Source organism: Rosa chinensis, chromosome 6 (genome assembly GCF_002994745.2).
Source record: "Rosa chinensis cultivar Old Blush chromosome 6, RchiOBHm-V2, whole genome shotgun sequence".
Lineage (NCBI taxonomy): Eukaryota > Viridiplantae > Streptophyta > Magnoliopsida > Rosales > Rosaceae > Rosa > Rosa chinensis.
Window position 1 is genome coordinate 44816909 of NC_037093.1, and position 17921 is coordinate 44834829.

General features: G+C 36.0%; 1 long non-coding RNA gene across 1 annotated transcript; it reads left to right on the forward strand.

Moving 5' to 3' along the window:
• The first annotated feature begins 10996 nt into the window (after positions 1-10996).
• On the forward strand, positions 10997-12677 carry LOC121050112. The gene is made up of 2 exons (XR_005801932.1): positions 10997-11658; positions 12093-12677. It is a non-coding gene; the product is annotated as an uncharacterized LOC121050112 (long non-coding RNA).
• The last annotated feature ends 5244 nt before the right edge of the window (positions 12678-17921 follow it).

Here is a 17921-nt window from a genome sequence, read left to right on the forward strand (position 1 = left end):
CACGGTGTTCAGTGATTCAACCTTTATTTTTTTCAGTTCATAATTAAACACGGCATGTTATGTATGGGATTCAGTTGCCGAGTCTCCCTTATTCAATTTAGTCTCCTGTCATTTGTGAGTTGAAAGTTCATGTGATGCTTGCAGGTAATAATAGTATGGGGAAGAACAGCTCTTGCTAGCCTTTGCTGTGAATCTTAATAAACTCAGCTCATCAAAGTATGTCCCTTCTTTTTTGTCTTCTATTTTTTTTTTTCTCTCAACTTTGATCTGTTTCTGTCATTTCTTTTAACATGTTCATTGCTATTCTCACGTGTATGCATGTTTATGAAAATGTGAAGCTGTTTCACACCTTATTTTAGCTGGTATTGAATTTTTGGGATTTGGATCTTATGCTACATGGATCACAATTGTACCAGATAAATCAGATGTGTAAGTGGAACCCACTTTGTTTGTAATATGGACACAATCGGGACCACTTTTGTTGGTATCCCTGATTATGCTTTCTGGTTGACAACAATGTTTTCTGGTTCTGGCTTTCCACATTGCATGCATCTTGGTAATAATTTGTTCATGAGATGTCAGATAGCTTGGGAACTTTTTTTTTTTTTTTTAGTTTTTGAAAGTAGGAGATTATACAGAACACCTTTTGTCTTTGTTATAGACTAATAAATAGAGAACTTCATGGATCCAAATGATATAGGTGATCGATAATTCGAGATTAGCTACGCTCACATGTCTGCCAACATTGTCTTCGAGTATCTGGGAAGATATGATCTTGAATATTTTAGTTTCTGTGGTTGAGGCCTAGAGCTTTCTGCAATATTATATGCGAGTTGCTTTAACATATCAAGTTCCCTGGATCCAGATCATTGTTAATATAAAGTTTTTTTTTTTATTATTCTAAGATGTGTTCACATATATTTTTGCAGAAACCAAGTCCAACTAGAATGAGTCTGTTCTCTTGAACCTCAATGCTTTAGATATTCATAAGGTTCATTGTGGTCTATTTTAGCTGAGAGATTAGGTATGCTGCTCTTGCGTTTAGGATAGTACTAAGAAACAGGTAGCAGAATTACATGTGGCTATAATTGGTTGAGTGGACTGGTTGTATTCACAGATTGATGATATAGTTTCACAGATTAATGATATAGTTGTGACAAAAAAGAAAAAGAAAAAAAGATTAATGATACAGTTTGGTTTCTGTTTCTGTTTTGCTTTCTTGCTTTGTTTTTCTCTTTCTGGCCTTCTGGCCTCTGTGTTCTGCTATTGTATAATCAAAAGTAGAATTTCATACCTCCAAAATTGGCAATTAGACCTCCTTACTTATTAGACCTCTAATTTACTTTTTGAAATATGCAATATGCTAACTACACCTCCCTAATTTCCCTAAAATATCCTCAAAGCAATTCACATCAAGAACAGTTCATTTGCCCATTCACCACCAATAAAGCATGCATCTAAAACTTGAAAAAACTCTTCATAAGAACAGTTTTGCATACATGCGATTCTTTATGTGTATAATATGATATCTATCACAATGAAAAGTCTAAGAGAGTTCCATTTCTCAAGAAGGTTGGATTGTAATTCCAGTAATTGCAATACACTAAACTAAAGCCTAGAAAGCAATTAATAGATTTGGACAATCACCGAATAATTTTAATGCCATCTCTGTTGAAGATGTCAATTTTGCTTCTTGATGATAGATTGATACCACCAAATTACAAATTTATTATGGAAAAAAATAAACCAACAATTTTGACACACTATTGATAGAAAGAATAAAAGAGAAAACTGTAGAAGATGAAACTGAAAAGTTTTTAAGCATTACCTGGTACAAAAATTCCAGAACGATGATTGTTCCTAATTACTAAATTTTCATTTTTTTTCCCGTGAATTTTGATGTATAAATTAGGGTTAAATGTTAGAAGAGATGGAGAAAGTAAAATTGTTATGTATTTTGAAATATCATTAGAGAGACTTTGATTAAAACAAATAATATGAGGAAGACGTTGTATTGAACAAATTGGAGGTAACATCTCTTGGCTAACTATGAAGATTACATGCAAAAGGAACACTATTTGTTGAACAAGAAAAGGAATAGTTTTTTATTTCCCCTTATGTTTTCTCTCTCTTTTGTGTCCGTGTTTTAGTCATTTTGAATGAGTTGACAAAGTCAATTATCATTCTAAAGAGATCTAAATGCTAATTATGGAAGTATGAATAGAACCACCCAAAGAGAAGGAAAAAAAAAAAAAAAAAGATTAACCATGTAGTTGGGGACTAAATCAGAAATAAGGAAGCAGAGAGAATATTTTTAAGTATTGCCAAATGGTAGGATTGCCTCTACCTAAACATTTTCTCTAAAGGGAAGTAATAATGGGTTGAATAGATTGGATTGGTAGCTGTCTCTTCATTAGCCAAACAATTTCCTAATCAGTATGGGGCACAGAAATTAATGATTTTAGGTGGAATATTATGGCATCATTAATTCTTTCTTATCTTTTTCGGGATGAAATCAGCTATTTTAAATTTCTGTGTTTCAATTCTATCCCCTTAACATGATTTGTCCACAGAGATTAAAAAATAGAACAAAAGATTAACAAAATATATTTTTAATCTCTGCGGACCAATCATGTTGATGGAACATAATTGAGATAAAATAACAGCAACAACTGATTTCATCCCATCTTTTTTAGCAGAGAAAATAAAAGTTGTTTTGTTTGCTTGACTCAGTTTCTTAACGACAAAAGTTTTTAGGATTCAATGATATCTCATCTGATTTCAAAGTTTTATTTATTTATTTATTTATTTTTTGTTTAAATTATAACTTAAAATTCTTAATACAACTATATTTAAAATTGAAAGTAGATAAAGCTGAAAGTGGCAGCTTTTTCGCCCAAGTAGTAGGAGTAGTCGACTTGTGGCCAAGATTTGCATCAGTGTCGGCAACAAAATTTGTTTCCCAAGGATCAAAGTTTTTGGTTATGGAATACCGGTTGGATAGTCATAAAACCTTTTGTTTTTTGTTTTTTGTTTTTTTTTTTATTTCACTAAGATATATGTCATTCTTAGTTTGTTAAGCAACTCCAACAGTTTCTCTATAATTTTTGTATTATAGGGAAACAAAAGTCAAAACTTTAGCCTCTTTTTCTTCTCCAACTCCAACAGATTCCTTATTTTACAACAATCTCAAAAATCTCCATATTATTCCTTAAAATTTTAGAGTTTGCTGTAAATATAGGGAATTTGGTTTTCTCTTTCCTCACTTTCCCTAAAATAGGGATAGTTATAGGGAATCTGTTGGAGCAAAAGAGACTTATTTTTCCCTAAAGTAGAGAAAAATCAAAATATAGGGAATCTGTTGGAGTTGCTTGTAGAGCAACTTCAACAGCTTCCCTATAATTTTTGTATTATAGGGAAGCAAAAGTCAAAGCTTTAGTTATTTTTTCTTCTCCAACTCCAACAGATTCCCTATTTTGCAGCAATCTCTAAAATCTCCATAATTCTTCCTTAAATTTTAGAGATTGCTGTAAATTTAGGGAATTTGGTTTTCTCTCTCTTCATTATCTCTAAAATAGAGATGGTTATAGGGAATCTGTTGGAGCAAAAGAGACACATTCTTCCCTAAAATATAGTAAAATCAAAATATAAAGAAGCTGTTGGAGTTGCTCTTAGCTGCTAAAACATAAAGTTATCTCACATAATAACAAAGTCTGGTTACACTAGGCAGGATATGGTAGTAAAACCTCTAATCCTTCATTTTCCACTCGTAAATTTGCAAGGTGGGTCTGTCTCTTCACATGCACGATGAGGCTGTAATCGAGGAAAACGTTGATGTGTAGATTATTGGCTTTGGCACTGGCCTGGTTCATTCGTTTAACAGCTTTCGTGTTTTGAATTTGAGTGGCTATCTAAAAGTTCTCCACCCAAGTGAGTCATAAGAATTATAAAGTGGTGCATACAAATTGTCGTTTGGGACTGAGAAATGTCAGTTATGGCTGGCTGCTGCTTCTGCAGGCGAGCAAAGTTGACTTGATCAAATCATCAAGGTAGGTGTGCTAGCTTTGTTTTGGCCTACACCATTTTAGACTATGTATCTGCCTTTCTGTTGGCCATGGCGGCAACCACCATTGAAGCATTGACTACCACTATAGTGTTCTTCCGCATATTATATGTTGCATTTTCTTGTATACGTGCTTTGATGTTACTTGCCTATGCTAGGGACAAGTAGTGGTCCAATAAGTCTTAAACTGCAGTCTGAACATTTAATTGTATATATGTTACTCTGCATGTCGGGGTGCTCAAAGTCTATACAAGTCTATTCTCAGATTATGGTGGTAGGTGAGAGTGGAAAGTTCAGCACTTAGTATCTTAACATATGAATAATGCAAGACCACAGAGTCCTTCTCCTAGTTGCACTCCGTTTGAATACATGAGCAGTTATTGTGAAAGAGACGATGTATGAGCCAATTATTTGTTGTATTGGAATGAATTTCTCAGATATTTATTTGCTTGGAAGCGTTTGCTTGGATGAAAAGGAACCACACTAGAAACCCCCTATGATAGTTTTGTTCAAACTTTCATATGAATTTCTTATCATCGAATACTCTGTTTACACTATATAATATCCATACGATGTGTTACATTGAAAATTTTTTCCTGCTAACTTGCCCAAATTGGTAACATTTACAACTTTTGAAATGTAATGCAGCAAATGAGAAAGACATATAGTTTGATAGTGCAAGCTGACTAAAAGTCTTGATGTGTTTATTTCTGTGAATAGTGTTACGTTTAGGTTATTTACTGCTCATATATTTCATAAAGGTAGGATTAACTTAATTGAGTTAAATTCACTAGGAGGGTTTCTGTGAGAAATTTTTTTTATTATGCTACAGTTCATTTTCATTATCAATTTCTACCGGTAATGAAATTAATCATTGTGGTGTTATTTAGTTGTATAAACAATTTTCAGAGTATTTTTTTTTTTTACGAGAAGAGGCCAGCTCATTATATATATTCAGCAAGCAGTACAAAAACGAAACACCTCTATGGGGTCGACAGAAAGAATCGTTCATTCGGAAATCCGAAAACCTATTCTAAAGCAAAAATAAGACTGTCACGCCCCGATTTTCGAGCACAAATTAACAACAAATAACAATCACAAATACTCCGGGCGTGATGGTTAAGACATTAATACAAAACACTAGGAAAAAAATTTCTTTAAAGGAAAAATGAGAATAGTAACTAAGTTATCCAAAGGTACCAGGCTTCATAATGTCAACTGAAAATATAACCCAAAGGTAAGCTCAATAATCACTTTACATTTATATCATATACACTCCATAATACTCTATATATAGTACATTCCAATCATACACACTCCCAAAAACTCCATATTCTGTAGGGTACAAAAGCTCCACAATCCTATTGTCATATCAACCACACCCACAATTCCACAACCCAACACCCTACAACTGTGATATGATATATACAAATATAGGACACATTCAACATTCATATGCATAGCTAATCAAGTCGGACCAAAAGCAACAGCCATATCAAAGATCCATAAACACCTTAACTTTAATTCAACAAAATCCCTAGAAACATAGATCTGAAGATCCACCACAAAGATTTACACATATAGAAATGTTAGACGTTATAATCTGGTATGCAAAAAATGAAACCAAATGTAAAAATTCGCTTCCACAAACTAAATATCTCATGAACCAATACAAACCAAGAAGAGCAATTCTCATTCTAAATTGTTGAAACCTAAAAGCCTTAAGCACTCAACAAAGACTAAGAGTCCATATACGTACCTTGGCCATTACGAGCAGTGAAGACAATGGTTCCAGTCTCATCGCTAGCGAGGCACTCAGTGATGTGAGGGGGCTGAAGAGGGCGAGAGGAGAGAGAGGATCGAGCGCCGCCATTCTTGGAGGTGACCTTTGACGACCTTGACGATCAGGGTTTGGCCGCTCGTGCCAGGCTGGATCTCCTCCACCTTTTGATTGCTCGATTAGTAGCAATAAAACTACGACTGTGGGTGCTAGCCTCGCCTCTCATGTTCATCGTGAGATCTCAAGAAATCCCAAAACAAAACTCAGAAAGAAACCCTAATTCGGTTTTACCCATTACCCATTACCCATTGCACTAGCAGGAAGTCTTTTTTTTTTAATCAATTTTTATGAAACATATATATAAATGCATATGTTGGTATGAAGGACTATGTAGATCAAAATATTTATTATAATATGAAAAGTGGTCCATAACATTCTTGTTTAATAAATATGTACTTGCTAGTATTTTTTTTATTTTTTATTTAGCTGTTCTCATTTAATGATTGAGATTAAAATATTTTTTTTCTCATGATCTAAGAATAACATGTGTTCAATGAATCAAATGAGGTTGCTCGATCACAGATAACCTAATTTGCTATTAGCATACAAATATGTGTTTGAGATCGATCAATTGTGTTTACGATGTCCATTATATATAATTGTACGTGGTCAATCAATGTCTACTATATACGAATGCATATATGTGTGGAGGGACAATCGTGTGTGTATATATATATAGGAGTTTTTTAGTACTAAGGGATCTTTTCCTTGCCATTTTAAGAAATCTCTTGTAAGACCCACTGTTCGATTACATATATTGGCATCTCCACTATTCAATTTTTAGGTCTTCATGATTATATTACTTATACAAGCTTTTCAGCACAATTGATGCTTGTTATAGTTAGGGTTTAGGGTTTAGGGTTTAGGGAGGAATCGATATCTCCCAGTTAGTATGATCTCTTATCTATATACGGCGGAATCTCCCAGTTAGCATCCGAGTTAGCGCAGAATCTCCCACTTAACATAATCGTGATTTACCATAGATGATCTCTTATTTGCTTCCACAACTAAGAACCTCCCTGTTAGCATGATCAATCGATCAAGTCATATATAAATCCAATACACACACATATGTATTATGTATATATAACTATAAGACTTATAAATCGATGGACAAACCAAATCTATCAAACTTGAACCGTTCATACTTATAATCTTAAATCATCATTTTGAATACCTTACGATAATCAATTTGGCTGAAAATTTACAGAAGTGATCTACATATTAAGACCTAAAAATTGAACGGTTGAGATGCCAAAATATGATTGAAAAGTTGATATAATGCCCTATCCCTAGAAAAGACCGAAATATGGATCCCTCACCAGAAGGGCCCTATATATATGTGTGTGTGTGTGTGTGTGTGTATTATGAGATTTATCTGATCTCACCTTAATTATAATCAATATATAATAAAATTATTTTGTTTTTAACATATATATAAAGCGTCAAATCTAATAAATTGATAATATAGTCATCAAGTAGCCTGTGAAAAAATGGTAAAATTAATTTTGAAAAGTTAGAGATCCTATGCTCAATTCTCCTCTTTGACATAATATTTTTATAATACAATTTAGAGAAATATTTCCAAGGGTCACTAGCCGTTGGAAATAATTTGTTCATTACCGAGGGTACTTTGTTGCCCTCGAAATTAAGAAATCATTTATGACAAAATCAATTGCCTCTCGGAAATAGGTCTACCATTACCGATGATACAAAATGTTGTTTAAAATAATACTGGCGCCAAAAGGTCCTGCCATTGTTTTAGTTTTTCCGAGGAAATTGGAACTCTTTTCCTACAGCATATTGTCCCTCGGAAATAAAATATATTTTGACAGAACATTTCTGACGACCATTTTTTGTGGTCAAAAAAGGAGTTTTTTTGCGAGGACAATTTTGTGCTGTCGGAAATGAGGACTTTTGTTGTAGTGACAAGTAAAGATGTCCTGAACCCACAATGTCAATATTCAATACAAACTCGTTCTTTAGAGTCATATATTACATTACACCAAGTTTACAAATTAAATTGAAATAACAATTCAATATGTAAACAACCCCACCAAACTTACTATACAGTGGAAGACTAACAAGTGCACACAACAATTAAATTCCTAAACTCACAACTGCTACGACAAGGGACCACAGTTTCACCACGTTCACCCTAACCTGCAGGATAGACCCCTACACCATTGAATAGTGCATGGGGTTGAAATAACAAACCTGGTAAGCTTATGAAAGCTCGTGTGAGTCAACTCAAAACACAAAGATAAAACACATGTTTAAATCATCTCAACCTAACAAAATCATTATACAATTATCACAACATAAACATCAAGTTCATATCATAACATATCATGCTCACATACGTTAACTCAATCTAAAATGCACCTGCTCTGACTCTCAACTGATGCATTTAATTTAACAAAGGCTTAGCTAAACAATTAAACTCAAGTAACGTTCTAAAACATTTCAAGCTCCATTAATCCAAAAGCATGCTCCTTTTATCTCAACCGAATAATTGTTACCTCAGTGACCTTTCAAAATCATTAAAATCTCAACAACCACTTCTCGAAAGAGTAAAACACTAATGAATCAAAATCAAGTAAAAAGTAATCCCTGCATGTGAATTAGTTCAGGAGATCACATCAAAAGCACATCAAGCAAATCATAGTAATCACTAGGGCTGTCAATTCCGACACGACCCGATAACATGACTCGAAACTCGCATGAAATAAAACAGGTTGAACCCACACGATTAAAAAGCGGGTCGGCCTTGGGTCAACCCGCCATGACCCATTTAATAAATGAGTCGGCAATGGGTCAACCCGCCAACACGAAATGAACCCGTAAAACCCGATTATGCTATACTTATTCTTGAAATTTTGGACGTTGGGAGTATTTGATCCTAGGATTAGATAATTTGAAATAATTTGATTTATAATTATTGGATTTTCTTATTTATGAATATATAAAATTATTTATATTTTTCGTCTTGTGGAGTTTTTTGTAAATTTAATCAATTTATGCATTTTTTTTTAGTTAAATGGGTCGCATTATTAACCCTTAAATGGATCATTTTGTCTAACACGACATGACCTATTTGTTAAATGGGTTAAGCGGGTTGGAAACGGGTAACCCGTTTAATAAATAAGTTGGGTTTGGGTTTAAATTTTTGACACGATTATGAAATGGGTTGGGTTTGGATTTGTATCTTGCGACACAACAAATACCTTAACCCGACAAGAACCCAACCCGACACGACCCATTGACAGCCCTAGTAATCACTGCATATCATATAGTTAAGGAGATTACATTAAAACAATCAATAGAAGTCATAGTAATCCCTGCATGTCATTTAATTCAGGAGATTACATTAAAACCAATCAATTTAGAAAACAGTAATCCCTGCATGTGAATTAGTTCCGGAGATTACGAAAGAAAACAAACAAGTCAAAAATGGAAATAAACTAAAAATCAATACCATTCATTTACTAACAACACCAAACACCACATCAATAATCTTAACATCAATCACTCAATAATGATCCAAGAGACACAGAGAGGATGAGAAAGGAACAAGACCAGGTCAGGGAGAAGAGGGCGAAGTCAGCGTGGTAGAGATAAGTTGTAAGGCTGGGGGCAGAGGCGTCATCGGCGACAGTGGTGGTTATGAGCATAGGGGCTTGGGATTTAAGAGGCAAAATGCATGACGAAGTGAAGTGAGGGTCCAGATCAGGAAAAAAAAAGTGAGGGAGGGGGAGAGAGAGAGAGAGAGAGAGAGAGAGAGAGACCATTTCACCCCTCAAAATATGACACTTTCACACAAAACTAACAACGTCATGTACGTATACTGGGTCGGGCATGCAATTTGATGTACCAAAGTTTATGTTTTGGAATTTTATGTACTGAAATTCGTAGTAGTCCATAGTTCAGATCCACTTACCAAATTTTTCCCTACATTATTTATTCGACTATTCTAATTTTAACTCATTTATGTATTTTCTTCGCTTCTTGATCACCTAATTCGAGAGGCTCAATGTAATACCTTCAAATATGAATTTCATTTAAACAAGATTAGGTTACTAATATGTTCTATGTTCTAACAACTAACTCATTGATCCAGTACACACAGCGGCCCAGATCAATCTTCATTGCTAAATATGCTCTTAGAGTATCTCCAATAGGTCCTTTATAAAATCTCTTTGTTTTTTTTTTTTTTTTTTTTGGAAATTGGATTTCTATGAAACAAATCAACAAGTACAGTCGTTTATAATGACATCCCTCAGAACCATACCAATTTTGGCTAACACTATTATATACTTTACTAGCTAGCTTATGAGCCACCGTATTGGCCTCATGCGAAGCAAAGACTGCTTTAAACTCCGCATGAGTGCGCGGGTATATGAACTTGAAAGTTAAAATTCATATAATTTTTCTTCCCTAATTTTAATAATTTTTCTATCATATTCTCTATAATTTATTATCTATAATTAAATATAGTAATATTTTTAAAATTTCACAAATATAATCAAATAATTAATTATAAAAAGAAATATAATTAACTTCTTAAAGAGTGATAATCTATCATTTTAGAGTTTGTTGTAAATATAGAAACTTTTGTTTTCTCTCTATTCACTACATTTTAATAATAAAAAACAAAAACATGCAACGCATGTAAGTTAACTGTCGATTAATTACAATTAGACTCCCTCATTCATATGTCATCTCAATTAAATTTTCCTGGCAAATTGCAAATCTCAATCGCAATCAGTCTTAAATTAGAAGAAAGTTAGGGCACATGGACTGCCGACTTGGTGAGGTTGGATGCATGAGTTATTTGAGTTGTGATTAAATGGCGATATTAGCTAATTAAGCAAGTTGAGAACACGACAAAATGGGGTGATCACATGACCTTGATTGTTCATATCTTTAATTTTTTTGTTTTTTCAATCTATCATGGTGAATGTAGGACATCACTAAATTAATAGCACACTTAGGCCACGTTTGGCATCCAGGATAGGAATGGATTCGGATAATAATTGGATTGGATTAGGATAACATTAGATTTGTTTTAATGTTTTCATGTGTTTGGCATAAGAGGATTAGAGCTGGAATGGATAAGTATAAGAACCAGATCCGTTGTCAACTCCTCTACCACCACCAATACTCAGATGCAAACTCACCTCCTCTTCTCTACCCCAACCTGACCCTGACCCTGACCCAGGGCCTCCACAGCCAACCCCTTTTCTATCTCACTCTCCTCCAAGCCACCGCCAAAGCTTCACTCTTCAAGCCCAACAACCCGGCGGAGCTTTCTCTTCGAGGTCAAAGCCACGACGTCGCGGCTCTCCGGTCTTCTTTCATTTTGGATAGCTCCGTTGAGTGTAGGTAAATCGAAGTCGAATTCAGCGCAACTAGTGGGCCAACGCAGTGGAAGAGAGAGACTAAGGAGGGATGTCGAGCTCCTGCCGCCGCCGCCGGAGACTAAGAGATTGAGCGTGGGATGTTTGGGTTCGATCAGATCGCACTGAGGAGGATACAAGCCTGGTGTTCATATTTTGATTGAAGAAGGATGGTGGTAGTTTGGTCAAGATCCAAAGATGCCCATTGTTATAATCTTGTATGATTATGCATATCCCACCTCTCCAACAGGAGAGTTATATCCTACCTTGACAAGATTTAATTTCCAATCCTAGAGTAAACTGAACCACCAAACACTAGCTTGGATTTTTTTAGTCCTATCCAATTATTAATCCAGGTAAACAAACGCGGCCTAATTTGATCCTTGATTATCCTATTATGAACTAATGTGCAATTTGCTTAATAAAGTATTATCATTTGATAGAGATCGCATGGCGTTACACAATTAACCTAATATGCTTTCATTATTTTTTGTTCCTTCGGAGACATCCGACGCTTTCATTATTTTTTTTTGGGTCCTTGACCCAAAGTATTAAAATTAGTCAAAATTATTCCACTTACTCCACCAACAAATTTTTATTCCCATTTTAAAGTAAAATTACAGTTTTACCCTTGTCTTAATTAATTAATTACATGTGCCCCTCCCTCTGTCTCTCGCCCCTCTCTCTATGATCTGCACTCTCTCTCTCTCTCTCTCTCTCTCTCTCTCTCTCTCTATAAAATCTAATTTCTATTCCGGACTCCGATGATCACACTATATTGGGAGTGCAGAAGTTTGTAGCCGTCAAAATGATGGAGGTTCCGGGAAGGCGGTCAATGCACCACTACATGTCCTCGACACAGCGAACCTCGAAGCACACGCCGCAAATTTGGCCACTCTCAATCGAACAGCGCCCCACCATTGCCATTCCGAAATTGGCTTTCATCAAGTAGCAATAGCCGCACGGCCTGCCCACAGCTTCGGGTCGGTCTCCACCACCTCCACTCAGAAGCAGGTTCAGATCTTCCAAGTTGAAATTCCGGCCATTATCACCAGCTCCGGTTATTTCTAAGCTTACCAGTTCGAGTGATGTAAGGTTATAGCTTAGGGAGGATGGAGTAATGAGATGTTGATAAGGGTGATAGATTATGTTTCACTGTCATTATGTGGAAGTAGATGAAGGCTTGGAGGTTATGGTGTTACACATTGGCGCTGGGAGATGGTGAATTCTATTCTATTGCGTTTATTCCAAAGAAAGAGGAGATGTTGGTGTGTGGGTTTATTTTGAGTCTTAAATAATGGGTGGGGATTTAATGCATGTTGTTGTTTATGTCCATAAGTTTCATTTTAGGGATTTTTTTTCCTTCTGTTTTGACTTTTGTCTCTTCTTTAGGCTTTGTTTTTGGGCTTTAATGAATCATCCAGTGATGGTAAAATAGGGGCAGAAGGCCTAGAAGGAAAAAATAAAAAATAAAAAATAAAAAATAAAAAATAAAAAATAATAATAATTTATTGGGAGGCAATAAAGATTTATTGGGGGGTAATAAATGTTTTGAATTGAAGAAATCTCCTCGTTTTTTTTCCTTAATCAAAATTTTATTTGTCTAATTTTATAGATATTAGTTCTCATTCCTGCGACCGAAAGGTTAGGTTTATATGGAGCAATAAACATCTCCAGCCCCCTATTAGATCTCTGACGACATTTTTGGGGACCTTTGGCGAGGTTTCATAAACTTTGATTGCCCCCAATAATGGTCTATTGGGGGGACAATAAAGGTTTATTGAGGGGGCAATAAATCTCTCTGGTGACCTATAAGATCTCCGACAATCTCTTTGGGGACCTCTGATTAGGTTTTCAGAGAAGTCTGGTGGGCGACCACCGGTGACCGGATTCTAGCGGCTGGTGATCGGATTTCGGTGGCCGTGACTAGGAGAGATCCTATGGCTTCTCTTTTTTCCATTTTCTCTCTCTCCCTCTATGTAACAAAGGGGTGAAAGTAAAATAGTCTCAAAAATAAACAAAAAATTAAAAAAATAATAAATCTTAATTGTGTATTAGGGAAGACCTTATTAGAGTTTTTATGTGTAAGTGGGAATAAAAATAAGTGGGTGGTGTAAGGGGGGAAAATGTCCCTAAAATTAGGGTAAATGGTCAAAATCCATTTTTGTAAATATTTTTTCTTGTCTCTATAGCTGTGGTAAGATTTTTTATTGGGTTTTTTAAGTTTTTAAATATCAATGTGCAATTACAGGAGCAAAATACACATTTTAAAAGTACATATATTTTAGTGAATCTTTATAATAATACAAAATCTAAAAGAATATGTATGTACATGTACTATTCAGATATTATTCGCAAATTTACTAACTAAATATAATACTTTATACAAACACTGATTAAGTTCTTAATCTAATCGCGATTGACACATATTAGGTTCAATACTTGTGGGTCTAGAACTACAAGCCCAACTGAAGCTTTACAAGTGTATTACAAGCCCAAACCTTAACATTAGCTATCCAGATCTGTCCTTTTTCTCTCTCCCTATTTTTTGAAGTCATTATACGTTTATAACTGGTATAGCTGGGAGGTGCTGACCACCCCATGAAACATGGAAGACAAGCAAGCTCGCTAGCTAAAACTGCTGGATGGTAACCTGATTTTCGTTCTGATTGTTGCTGGGAGGAGCAGCACCACAATGTGCCATTGATTTAGAATGATAGGGTAATTGCCGGTTTACCACAAAGGTTTTTGGTGATCCTGCAACCACCATCTTAACATTGCAGGTTAATACTGGCTGCATCAACTGACTTCGATCATAACTAGATTTAGTGGGTTGCATCAGCTAACTTCGGTTGCTTGTGGAGGAGATATTAATGGTTTCACTGAGGCAGTCATTTCATAGTGGTGTATCCAGTGGTGAAACCAGGATTTGATCTTTGGGGGGGGGGGGGGGGGGGGGGGGTTCCATACATAAAGTATCGATTATATAACCGAATTACTATAAGATAAGTAAGAACAAAAAAACAATAGTATGACAATAATTTAAAAATCTTATTCAATAGAATTCGTAAGCAATAAGCCAACAATTAAGAAAAAATAAAACAATAATTCCATCGACTCAAAACATAACTCGACGTACTTGCATGTCTCGAAAGTCATCTATTATTGAGTCGATGGAAAATTTTTCTTCAATTTCTTTCTCAATGTACATCAGTAACGAGTCTGTAAGAAAGTCATCCTCCATTCGATTACAAAGCCTTGTTTTGACAATATGCATAGCAGAAAATGATTGCTCTGTAGTTGCTGTAGACACTGGAAGAGTAAGCACAAGCACAATCACTCTATAAACAAGTGGATACCTTGTTGATCTTCTAGTTCTTACCAACCACTGATATAAATAAGACATAGTTGAAATACATTTGAACTCTTGATCTTGAACTACATCATACTCAAAAAATTCAAGTTGTTTCTTGAGTTGTAGTTTCTCATGATCTGCAAAGTCATATGGATAGAATTTTTCTACCAACTGACATACGGCATCAATCTTGAAACACTTACTTATTTCTCTAGGATCCAAAGCTGAACTAAGAATAAGTAGCTCTACAGCATGCTCATTAATCTGGTTATTCAATTCTTGCAATTGAGAATCTATAGCAGCATAAAATATATCTACCTTGTAATAATGCTGAACTGTCCAGTCATCTTGTTGGTGACAAGTTCGACCTCCTCTTCCAACATAACGAGCATTCATATCTAGAATATCTATGTTACGTGCCTCACAAAAAGAATTCACCTTGACAATTAAATTATCCCATCCATCATCTCTCAACTTTTGAATGAATGCTTTAGTAGAAGAAACAAGACTCATGGCATTCAAAATGTCTTGAGATTGATTTTGCAGAGCTAGACAAAGTTCAGTAGTATTCTCCATAATTTCTTCCATAAGATGAAGACAAATTGATACGATGTCATTGACTCATAAGCTGAATCTACATCTCCTGCTTGAGGACTCTTCCCTTCCTCAATTATGTTCATAAAAACCTGACAAGTTGGGCTAAACCTTTGTCTCAAACTAGAAATAGATCTGAAGTGCGAACTCCAACACGCTGCAAGGTTCCAATTTGGTTAAGTCCTCTTCCGATCTCGAGTTCATTGATTGAAGTCAAATAAGCAATCTCTTCTGCTTGAGCACTTTGAAATTCATCATTACGCTTGCATGAAGCACCAAGAATATTAACAATAAAAGCCAATTTAGTAAAAAACTTTTGAATAGGAATAACTTCTCTCGATGCTGCTACGTACTAAAGCCAATTCCAATCTATGTGCTAAACATGAAAATAGTAATCATACGGACAATCCTTCAAAATCAAAGCTTGTAGCCCATTCCACTCACCTCGCATATTACTTGCACCATCGTATCCTTGGCCTTGGATATTTTGGATATCTAAATTGTGATTAGATAACACTAAATATATTCCCTTTTGCAATGTCGATGCCTTGCTGTCTGAGACATGAACAAGCCCAAAAAAACGCTCCCAAATAAAACCATCTTTGTCAACAAATCTCAATACTATAGCCATTTGCTCTTTCTTTGACTCATCACGAACTTCATCAACAATTATGCAAAATTTTGAATCATTAATTTCTTCCTGAATGGCCTTTTTTACTCGTACTGAGAATGCCTGCAACATTTATTTTTGAATCTTTGGGGATGTGTAAGAAGCATTTCTTGGAGCATTCTGTAATATAACTTCAGCAACTTTTTCAATATATGAAGCCACAATTCTAAAAGTTTCACGAAATTACTAGGATTGATTGAATCAAGGCTTTCATTGTGACCTCTAAAAGCACAACCTTGAAATGCAAGCCATCGAACTACTTCAATTGAAGTTTTGACTCGTAGATGGTTGTCTGCAATTTGTTTTGAAGTATAATTGGCAACAACTTTCTGTATATGCTGAGGTTGCTTCATCAAGTCGTCACAAGCTCTTACTGCATTCTGATGAAAAGAGTTAGAATCTTTACCCGTATGACTCAGAAAAGCACAACCGTTTCCATCTCTCACTTTCTTCCAACTTTGAAATCCCTCAATAGTGAAAGCTTTGTCGCCAGAATGGCTGGTGGGCTTATTGAAAAGAAAACATGGTAGACAAAAAGCTTTATCTTCAGTCAGAGAATATTCTAACCATGAAGAAAATAGTGCATACCAAGAAGATTGAAAGCTACGGTTTCACTTTCCTTTTTGCGGATATGTTGAAAGTCAAGGCTGGTATGGACCAAGTTTAATATAAGCACGTCGGACTTCATCTTGCTGATTAGGATGATATTCCCATATTTGCAGACGTGTCCTCGAATCACGTTCTAGTGAATCAATATCAATTTCGTTGATTTCAGTTCCTGGAAATTTAGCACGATTTTTAGGTTCTTGAGTCTCTACATCAGAATGTGGTAAGGCAGCACTAGATTCGGAGTTTTGGGGAATTTTTATTTTTGTAAACCACTTGTCAAGTGTCTTCTGTGTGGACATCTACAAAAAAAAAAATGCATATACAATGAGTATTCAAACAAATTAAATCAAAAAAATAAGCTAAAAAACCAAAATCAATAGAACAAAGCATAAAATGTTGAAGGATATTGACATAATGTGTGCCTCTACAAACTAGGGTTTAGAGTTGTAATAGGAAAGTACCCTAGGTATACTAATTGTATTCCGATTCTGTTACCTTTTGTGTACTCTGTAAACTCCCTATATAAAGGGCTCCTATTATCAATAATAAACACAATTCTATTCTCCTACAACACGTTATCAGCACGAGCTCTAACCCTAGCTTAAGAAAAAGAAAAAAAAACCTAGAAGAAAAAGTCTCTGCCGCCAACCCAAAAACAAAAAAAAAATTTCATTCCGACCTCAGCCTCACCTCACCGGCCTCGGCCTCAGCTTCACATCATCTCAACTCACCGGCCTCCTCCCAGCGCCCCCACGCCCAGCAGCACCTGCAAACCAAGCAGCCCGGCCCGGCCGGCCTCCTCCCCAGCGCCCCCGCGCCCAGACGCACACCAGCCCCTGCTGCCGAACCTTGCTGCTGCCGCACCTTTTGCCACGCAGCCCATCAGCCTCGCAGCCCCGCAAGCCTTGCACGCCGGCAGCCCGCTCAGCAACTCTGCAGTACTCTGCGACCCCGAGCACTGCTAAGCAGCCCCGCAATCCCGAGCACCAGTACGCTGCTTCCCTGCACCCATACCACCGGCGAACTGCAGCAGCAACCCACTAGCAGCACCACCTCCGATTTGCACCACCAGCAGCAGCACCGCCCGGTCCGCCTGCAGACTAGGAGGAAGAAGAACAGAGGAAAGAAATAAGCAAGGGAGAAGAAGACCGAAAAGAAAGAAAAAAAGGGGAAAAAGAGAAGGGCTGGGCCCGAAAAAAAAAAAAAAAAAAAAAAAAAAAAAAAAAAAAAAAAAGGGAAAGGGCTGGGTCCGGAAAGAAAGAAAAAAAAACAGGGAAAGAAAAAAAAAAGGAGGAAGAAAAGAAAGAAAAAAAGGGGGAAGGGAGAAGGGCAGCCCACTAACTGCCAATTTCCGACTAAATTCCAGCGATCTTAATTTAACTACACGCCTG